This window comes from Apteryx rowi, unplaced genomic scaffold (genome assembly GCF_003343035.1).
Source record: "Apteryx rowi isolate R43461 unplaced genomic scaffold, aptRow1 scaffold_10, whole genome shotgun sequence".
NCBI lineage: Eukaryota > Metazoa > Chordata > Aves > Apterygiformes > Apterygidae > Apteryx > Apteryx rowi.
The window spans coordinates 5,392,913-5,403,596 of NW_020447197.1; positions in this window are offsets into that span (position 1 = coordinate 5,392,913).

The window sequence follows — 10,684 nt, forward strand, 5'->3', positions numbered from 1 at the left end:
TCCTTATATAAGTATATTAAAGCATCCATACTATGCTAATGTCTCCCATTTAAATATTTTTAAAAGCTCAGTGGGCTTTTGACTGACCCATTAAATGAACAATAGGCAAATCAGAAACATCCAAGAGAAAACAGAATTACATTCTGCTATGCAACACTGGGCAGCTCCTATAAAATCAATGGGATTGCAYGGCAGTAAATTGCAGGGGAGACGCGCTTTATTTCATGGCTCGTAAGCGAAGACGGATCGGTAACGAGCTGTCAGTGCTGACGACTTCGCCTCCGGAATGAGCTGGCTTCTCGGCTGCTGCGCCCGCAGCCTCCGTCGCCCGGACCCGCTCCTTCGACAGCGGCTCCTCTCACATCACGGCTGCCCCGGGTGCACCAGCAGCCTTTCTCTTTAGCAAGTAACCGTGTTCTGGAGCTTTCGCCAGATGCCGGCGATGCCTATTGCACGTATGACCTCTGCTCCCCAGAACACTGCGAGGTGGTAGAAAGTCCCGCAGGCCTCAAAGGGYGGATGCCACCAAAAACCGCAGCGTGCGAGGAAGATGCAGGAGTGAACACAGCAGCAGTCAGTCAAGCTATGCAAATGCCTCTCCAAATTGCGGGGTTTATTTTTATGTTTTCTGCTCTCTACGCAAAGACCTTATCCTTTAAACAAACAAGATATTCGCTAAAAAAGTTAGCACTCCACTTCAAAACACAGAGGCACAGAGAGATAAAGCAGCGTGCCTGAAAGCAAATAGAAAATCTGTGCCATAGCTACAAGCTGAAATGGAACCAGGGCTCCCACATGCCTTAAAATTTGTGTCCCAGTCCAGGGCCTAACCAAACCGGAATGATATAGCGTTAGCTAGCTGGTTTAATTTTAGGAAAATTGTTAACACATGGCAGTCATCAAATAAGATTGGCAGCAACTGCAGTGCTACAAAATACACTGTGAGAGGAAAAGCTGCATATTTCGGAGACTTGGACTTTGGTGACTGTGCTGTGCTCGCTGAACTGGTGGGATGGCTGAATCTGAGCACGCATTAGTAGCTTTGCTGCTTCCTTAGCTTGCTGGCAGAACATTTACCTCCACTTGTATGCCAGCAACACAGCGTGTGCCAATAAATCCTCTCTTTTTGGATTACCATACAAATAACTTGTTTTGATGCTGACTGTTCACTTAGGGAGCATAGTACCATACTCCAGATTCAACAACAATAAAAGCCAGTAGCAGATCTACACAAATCAGCATGTTGTGGCCATTCCCAGAGATAAAAGTCTATGGGAACTATAGAAAAAATGAAATAAATTTTATAAATCTCTGAGGTTCAGGAAAAAACAGACTCAGATTCAAACRCTGCCACCTACTCCTTCCCATAAGGAAATTAAAACAGGTCTTGCTATCTGACAGTGAARAGCATGAACTTCTGAAACCTCAAGRCAACAAACCAACCTAAAACCAGAATACATTTTCCCATAAGCCAAGTTCTTAGCCCTGTCCTCTCCCCAGATACTGAACCTGCCTTCAGCTCCTTCCTTTCAAGCTGCCAACCTCCTTACACAACCCACAGTCAGGCAGCGACTTCCATCAATCTCTGCCTAATCTTTCAACTATTTTCCTCTCCGTAGTGTTTTTTCCCTGATAGCGGTTTCTTATTGCCCTCCAAAAGGCTTTTGAATCTGTTTTTTCCAACTTATACAACACAATCAATTACCAGGAATTAAATTAGCTATCCAAAGGCTAATAGACCTGTTCTTTCAAGGGCTAAATTAGTTTTACCATAGTTTATCAGGAAGGGGGAAGGTTTAAAAATGTGCTCTTCCAACGGATTTAGTTCCTCATTATGTATACTGAAGCCTGTCTTCAGCGCTCAAGGGACCAAGAAAAGTCSGTTGCTCAGCACAGATGGCCTTGAATGAAAGGTCAAATAAAAGAGCATGGAAAACATGGAAAGACTTTAAAGCTGTTCTTGCAGACAGCAGTTGCTGGCTGGAGTTGCCTTTTGGTACAGGCTTCACTGTCTTTGAAAAGCCTTCTCAGTATTACTGTATTCAATATAATTCTAGAAGTTTTTTGGTTTAGTTTTGCCTTGTTTTTTAAGTGGGATTTCTGGTATCTCTCATTAGGGAAAAAAGATTTGCTTTATTGTGAAAGGATTGGGAAATATGGAGATATGAATTAGCTAAGATATTGTAAAACATTAAAGCAACCTGGACTCTCTATTATACAGTAAAAGGTTAACTACAAAAGCCCTCAAAAGCAGACCATCAGAACAATTTTTCACTGTATATAACAACCTGATCCACACTGGCAGCTGAGTGGATGAAAAGTCTATACTGGACATTATTACATCTAGAAAAAACTCTGTGTAAATACATATTGTTTAAAGTTGCTTTACAGGTTGTCAAATGATTTCCAAGCAAAACAGAGTGTACCATTTGTTGGACATTACCACTTAAGTATTGATCTCAAATCAGAGCTGGACAGTCTATTTTCAATACACTCATTGATACAGAGATTATAAGAAAGCAGAGTTCCCTAGTGTAACTGATACTGAATCCTGAACATCTGTAAGACGCATCAACTTGTGCTACCCAGCTGGGAAAAGAAGTCTTTTCAGTACAGTATTTTTCCTTATCTGAATGAGGTTGAACTAGATGACCTCCGGAGAGGTCCATTCCAATCTGAATTATCCTACGATAATTATTATCTATTAACAGTGAGTTGCCTTGTACTGACCACCACAATTATATTCCAACACCCTATGAGGTTATGAGACAGGAAATCAAAATCAGTGAACTCTGGCAAGAAAAAAGATGGCCGTTTACATCACAAGCAAAAAAATGGCATGGAGCAACAGGGGCTGTTCACCAGCGCACACAAATGAAAATAGAGCTATGACTTTACATAAGGCAGAAATTAATGGGGAAAAGCTTATATTTCTTTCTCTCTCTCTCTCTCTCTCTCTTTTTTTTTTTTTTAAGGAAAAAATGGTTAAGCAAAGCACAATGGAAACAGTTCCTGATACACACTGGGGTGCTTTGAGGAGCTGAGTGTTCTCAGTTCTACAGCATTTCTTGAGAGCTGAATATCTCTGGACAAAAATGGAACCTTGTGAGTCTAAAGAGAGACACGGAACATGAAGTTAATTTTAAGAAATGCCATAATAAAGGGATTTCATTCCTTTGGGAATCCTATGAAACAGATTATTTGAGGCCTACAGGAAACCATAATGGGAAAAATAATCACAAAGAGAAAAAGCACTTTAAGCCTAAGGCCTACAGCCAACTATCTCAGGTAGGATCTTYCAGGCATGCTCCACATAAGAGACTACTCTTTTAGCAAAAAGCCAGCAGCTGAGACACCCAGGTTTAAGGAAGAAAGAAAGGAGCAGTAAATTGCAGCTGAATATTATTGTCCAGAATTTCAGTGTTTCTCTGTGAAATCTGTGATTCTTTCAGCTGTAGTTAATTACACAGAAAAGAATCTGTTTATTTTTCTAATTCATTTTAAATTTCGACAGTTGCCCTGTAGTTTATTGGCCAGGGTTTGGTGGCTGCTCTGCTCTCTATTGTACTCATTGTTGGATGGTTCAGTTCAAATTATTTTGCCCAAGAAAATGTAAAATGCTGTGACAGTTTTCAGTGCTCATATAGATATCTATCTAATAATTAAACCACTAATTCTGTCTGTTAATAGCTTTTCTCCCAATCAATGTGTTTTGTTAAAAAAGGATTATACACTGAAATGAATAAAAGGAGTATAATGAGTAACTAAAATTAGTATTAAAGCAGTTACAAAGCCACATGCTTTGGGAATGAACCATGTAGCAGCTCTTGATATGCAGACTTGCCCTTCACCTGTCTCCAGAGGAAGACAAAAGTCAAGCATATTTGAGAAACCCTATTCATTTTCTTTGAAAGGTGGTACCTTGGCTCTACTGCTAATAGTAAACCATCCATATAGTCCTATCTCAAATTAAAGGATGCGTCTCCAAGTAAATTAGAAAAACAATTTATTTTAAAGCAAGAGATGGATTATAACAATTAAAACTACACAATAAGGCTGGAGAAGGAAGGATTAATTCAGACCAGTCCTAAGGGAACTCCAGTCCTACTAGAGCTTTGAAGGAAGACATTCAGCTACTATACATCATCAGCACAAAAACTTCCATTAGTTATTCCCAAGGGCATGACTTTCCTATGGCTTCACAAATTCACCTCTTTGCCACAGTATGCTTACAAAACACGGAAATCACTCACTCCAAAGTCAGTTGGTGTTTAGAAACGAAAAGAAACAGAGACTGAATGGGAACACAGCAGCAGTCTGCTTCTGAAAGATTTCAAGTTGCAGCAAACAGAGCATAAGACTTGCCACTTGCACAGCATAAAATGCCCCTTAATTTACAGTACAATAGCCAGAGAGGGTGTTTCAGCATGGCACTCCATGTTGGAAAGCAGACCATACTCTTAGAAAGTACATTAACTTCAGGGAGTGTTAACCTTAAGTGATATATATTCTTTAAAGGAACTCATTTACCAGTTGCTTCTCTCAGAGAAGGTCACAGTCAGTAATTAATAACCCAAGTTTTATGGCCTGCAAAAAAGTTTGTCATAATCAGCTTACCTTGTTTAAGATCAGGCTGTCTTTGCATTGTTTCTGCTTGTAGGTTGCTAGCTGTCCTCAGAGTATTAGGAAGAACTGAGGCTTCAGCAAACCTGCCTAGGCTGCAGGAGCAAAACGCAGCAAGTCCTCTGGGATGAGCACTAACACAAAACTAATTCAGTCTCAGTGATCCCCCCTTCCCCGCCACCCCATGCACATCGTAACCATTCATCTACTCTTTCTTCTGAGGCTTCAAAGTTCATTTCATCAAGCTTTACCTTGCTAGGCAGAGCTCAGGTGACAGAGAGCTGCTGTTTTGCAGATGTCTTGGTCCACTGCCTGTAGCTGGCTATGCTTCCTCTCTGGCTTTATTTATACGACTTTCACCAGTTCACCCTCTGTATGAGATGTGACCTCTGTCCTCGGCTTCCTAGAGAGCCTAACCAAAATCCTTCCCAGGCCGGAACGGCTGCCTTGTACGTGGTGATGGCTGCATGGCTCCAGGCCTGGAGGGCAGCATATTTTTTAATTTGCAGGCAGGAGAAGGAGGAGAGGGAGTAACAGGAAAACCAGTGGCAACTGGAATATAAGCACAGCAGAACTCCAGCTCACCTGATGATGGGCCTCACAGCATCCATGCTGGATTTCTGCCCTTGAGAGGAACCAGGCACATGGAGGAGATATGCTTATAGAGGGAGAAATGCCTTTTGTTTATACACAAACATTTATAATCACAAAGAGAGATTTTTGTTTTCTCCTAGTATTTTCATGTAACACATTTCACTGTAATTATTTTTGAGAATACCTAGTTTCTTTAAGAGATGATTGTTTACATATAGATCTACCAAGCAACCCCCTCCCCAAGACCCTGACCCCTCTTTTGCATTATGAACTGCCCTACCTGGCTGCACATACTTTGAAGTTGCTTGAAATTAAATATGCACATTTTCTCTAGATACATACCTCTATACTTTGGAGCTCGAGCTGTGATTCTGAGGTTGTATCTTGTAAGGTTTAAAGCAAGAGAGAAAAAAAAAAAAAAAGAAAACAGCAGAGGAAAAAAGAATGCCCGTACTTCAAGTTAGAATCAGAGGTAAAATATTAAGCTGAGTGAAGAAATGTAACAGGTCCTAAGCTCCTTATTCTTTGTCACTTAGGCATTCTTGATTTTAGATGTCTTCTATGTTGAACAAATAAACTTTCCATCATTTCTCTACAATCTTATACCCTGATTTGTACATCTGTCCTCTTCTTTTTAAAGATTAAATAGAGATAGCTCATACAGAATGGATGGCATTTGACTGATTTATTTAAACCCACAGAATTCCTTGCTCCACCAGCGATTTTTGTACTGCCTGCATAATATCGAATATAGCAAACAGAGTGGTGGACCTGAAGCGGGAGCTGGGACAGAAGTGATGGCAGGACCAGAGACTCGAGCAAGGAGAGGAGAACGGCTAGACCTGGCAGGCAATGAACGGCTTGCAGCGGAGCCAGCCCGAGCAGCCAGAGCCCTCTTGGGCTGGAGATTCGTGCTCACCGGGAGCACTGGCCCAGCACGATGAAGCTGTTAGCAACCACACGTTCTCAGCGCAACTGAGCTAAGGCAAAAAAAGAGGCAGGATAAAACCCCAGAGAGTAAAGCTCAGAGATGCATAATCCTGAGAAAAGGTGAGAGCTAAGTACTGACTGAAAAAGAGCCTGGATCCCTGAGCACGGAGCAGTCTCCTGTTTGATTTTCCCTGTGTTCAGAAAAATGGAACTTTGCACATTTTATGCAGAAAATTAAAATTGAATCAAAGAAACATCTGACTTCATCAGCAGTTCCTCTTAATAGGAGCATCCATAGACTGGCTCAGTGTTCAGGTCAAAAAGAGTAAATATAACAATCTGTTATAAAGAAAACAGACTATATAGAGTAGCAACAGCAAATATATTATGTTAACACATAATAAAAATAAAATGATTGCTGTGGAAAAGTAAAAAACTTGGCTTGTATTCCACTCCCCAAGGCTGACTGTGCAGTTTCATGTCATTTGACTATTCATGAACTTTCTGGTCATTCCCAATTTGTCACTGTCAGTGCTTCTCGTGTCCCTGTTATGATCATTGCATTTATTTTTATAGCTGCTTTTATCCAAAGCATATGTTGTCTATGGCCTTCTTCCCTTATCTTCAGTGCTTTCAACGTAGCGTGGTACCTAGCAATTCCAAAGCAAATATATCCTGGATGATATCTTACAAATGAAAAATGAATGCTCTGAGACATCTTAATAGCTTATTTCCACCCAGGCTTCCAGCCAATGTGCCTCTGTGTGTCTCATACATGTATCCAAATAGATCAAAACATCAATCAATACATTCACTAAATTCATTTTTTCCTTTAGTGCTGATAGCAAGGAAATCACCATAAATGCTGAAGGTTGTTTAGTGAACGGCAAACACTAAGTGGCAGCAATTGAAAGCTGCTTTACATAAACTAGCAAGTATTTGATTTTAATCAGCCAGGAAGGAAATGGTAAAACAAATGAATATCCTCTGTTCTTCAGAAAGGGGTTCTCAAAGGAAAGGGGAGAGCGTCTGCCTCTCAAAGGTAAACAGCCTCAAAGTGGTCTTTTTTGTAACCTGATCCCTAATTCGTGACTGGTTTCCTTCCTTCCATGCAGAAGCACAAAGTTGTGCTTCTGCAGCTTTGAAATCAGTGGAAGATTTGCTGTTGAATTTAATGTGGGAAGGACTCATTTAGTCACTTGTAAAAGTGAGTGAATAAGCAAGTGTTGAAAGCATCACTCTCCTGGCATCGCTAATGCACAAATACCACAAACAGAAAGAAAATGAACCCCCTTCCTGGCCACAGGAACATGCAAGTTTGTCCATAAAGAAGAGCTAGACTGTCTTCACCCGCAGCCAAAGCAGAGCCTGCCGTGCAGTAAGCCACCAGCGTGCTGTTGGAGCACAGATCTCTGTGTCAGCTGTTTCTTGCTTTGCGGTGATGCAGGAGCAAGCACCACGACGTGCCAGCTCACCCAGATCCTTTCACACAGTACAAGTCAAAGTACACGCCAGGCAATTCTTAGGGTTATAGGGGAAATTAGAGTTGACCAGGACCTAAGGAGGTCACTTGTCATGTCCCTATAACCATTTTGCACTCCAGCATTATCAAGCTAAACTGCAGGGAATCAGAATATTTACTGTAAGTTGTTGATTAGCTATTTACTCTATCAGTGTGTAAATCTGGGCCTGAGCCGTTTGCATAAACATTCCTGATTTTGAACCTGCAGCCTTAACTGATCAGCTCTGATTTTCCTCTGATACTCTCCTTCAGCCTCTGGAAGCCTGGTGTAAGAAATTAAAAGAAAGCATTTTTGCAAGGTAGACTTGAGAGCCCCTGCCTCCCCCTTCCCTGCACTCACATCTAGTACTGGTGGCTGCAATGCACAGTTCTGGAGAAGGATATTGGCTCAGTCTTTATTTCCTGAGCTGTAAGTTGGACTGATATGAATATAGCAGGTTTATGCTTCATGTTCTACAAGGTTAATGTGTATGTGAGCAAGGGGCCTTCTTTGAAATGCTCATTAGTAGTTGATGATTTCTGTTACATCTTTGATTGCTTCCATGATTCATGTCCTGGAATAATTTCAGATGCTTTAAATCCTGTTTGGGAATTCCTGGGATAATAATGAATGGATTGATTAAAAGCGAAAGTCTCGTTTTCTTTCTGTGGCTTTCAGGAAGCTGTCTTTTGATTTGATATTGCTCACTTTCTATTTTGTATTGATAGAGTTAGACATAACGACAAATGAATAGAGTCCGAATGAGACTTGGGAGCTCAGTTCTGAGCTCTGCCAGCCCTGGATCTGTTGCGTAAGGTTAGGCAAGACTTTGCAAACGCTCTGGTAGATTTTCATGAAATGTCAGGTTTGAAGGTATCTTTGTGAATAACTAGATACTCAGTTGATTTAATGATACTGTGATACTGAGGTCACAGGTAGTAGTTACGATTTTAGATTTCAGAGTGCAAACACAATCGATGAAATCTCAACAGCTCTAGCAAAAGAAAGGCTCTACTTTTGTTCTATTCCTTCCAGGTTTTCCTAAAATCATAGATTAGGCTTAGACTAGACTGCTCCATAACATAACTGTGGAAAAGCAAGGAAGTAAAATTCAAGAGTAATTTGCCTCAGGCCCTCCTTTTCTTGGTTTTGGACAGGTGTTTCTCATGACTGCAATACTGCCTTGGGACAAAACCCCATCTTTCAGATAAGAGAGTAACAAAACAACCTCTTAACCACATAACAAGCTTGGTGATTCCTTCTTCCTATCTGCGCCCTAACAAAATGCGTGCAGTGCGTTCTCAGTGGTGCCAGGCCCAGCTAGCTGAAATGGTAAAAGCTTGGAGTTTCCTTCATAACAAATGTCGAAGTGAAGCTGAAAGTAATTTTGGCAGGAAAAGAAAGTTAGATAGCAATAATCTAATTTTGAAACCAAAAAGTTCATTAATTTATCCCTGGTTTGACATGAACTTGAGACCCATTTCAAAAGATTCCTGCTGCTGGCGTTTCCAGTTGAGTGGTAATGTTGAAATGAATCCACTGCGCCACCTCTGTCTTATGGCTGTTGTCCAGGCAAACAGCTAGAACTTAATTGCTCTTTCTTGCCAGTTTCCCATGTGACATGGCTGATAGTGAACATCTCATTTAAATCTCATTGCAACAAAGTGGCTAAAACATTGCCAGTACATTCTTGCTCTTGGATGCACTTTAAATAAAATCAGCAAGACTCCCCAGATATTACCTAATATTTTGCTGGGATTCCAAAGCCAGAGAATTAAGATAATGAAAGGAGAAATTATGAGAGTAGAATCAACTTTCTGTCAGGAAAGAATAAATCAAAGTCTATTCCCCTTCCTTGTTATTTACCCAGGAATCAGGTCTATGAGAGCAGAGCCTCTGAGCGTATGCTCAGGAGAGAATCAACCAGTTCCTAACTACAGATGTGAGAAGCGGGTGGTGGCTTCACCAGGAGCTTGCAACTGAAATATCTGCCCAGAGGATAGGGGAATTTCCCAGCTCAGTCACACTTTCTGATCTCTCAGCATGGAAAATATTTTTAAGGAAAGGTGTGATCAGCATCTCCATCATGCTGCAGGGGGACTGCAGAACTCCCTTTCCTGCTCCCAGACACTTCTAAAAATGTGATTTATGAATGCTGAGTATGTTGTCTCTGTAGGAATGGGAAGCAGAAAGCACAACAGGTGGTCTGTATTGCATACAGAATGCAATGGATATCCTAAAAAGCATCCCAATGAGATGAGCCAAGGTGAAGAAATTCAGTGCACTTCATCTGAAATCCCTGGCATTGGTTCTGATACCTTCTGGGATGATTTTGCCAAATCTGGAAAGAGTAGAAAAGTTCAGCCTAGTCCCCAAGTGCTTTTCCTTGTGATTTGAACACTGCTGATTTGAATGCTCTCTATTGTCTGTTAACTTCTGAAAACTTAACTTCTGTTAACTTCTCTTCCCCTTTCTAGCCTCTACATGCAGCAGCCCCACAACAGTCAGTATTCAGCTACTTGCTGCATCTGTCAATACTCTTAAATCCTGTTTACTTCCCACTTTTGTTCCCAGCCTTACTTCTGAGATGGTGTTTTCTCACATACCTCCTCAATCGAGAAGAATACATTTCACCCTTGTTTCTACCTTTTCCATTCCCAAATACAATAGTTCCACTTTTTTGTGGATTACTTTTATATATTATTTCTGTATTAATATCTCTCTCTGAAGTAGAATACTAGCCTCATCCCTCAGAAAGCTTTCAGCTTTTCTGCTCTTATCCTCCCTTGTAAAAGACTCCTGTTCTTTTGGGCCAGTTTGCCACCCTGCATAGCACATACTGTTCCGCTTTTTCTGTTTCAAGCCTCTGGTTGCCTTGTTGTTTCCGTCTAAACCACATCTCTTCTCTGACTCTAAAAGCTGGCTGCATTTTGATGTTGAACAGTATCATTTCAATTCTGCAGTACATTTATGGAGAGGTTTGTCATAGCTTGGTCTCTTCCCATTTTTTGGAACAGGCTATACTGCCTAGATAT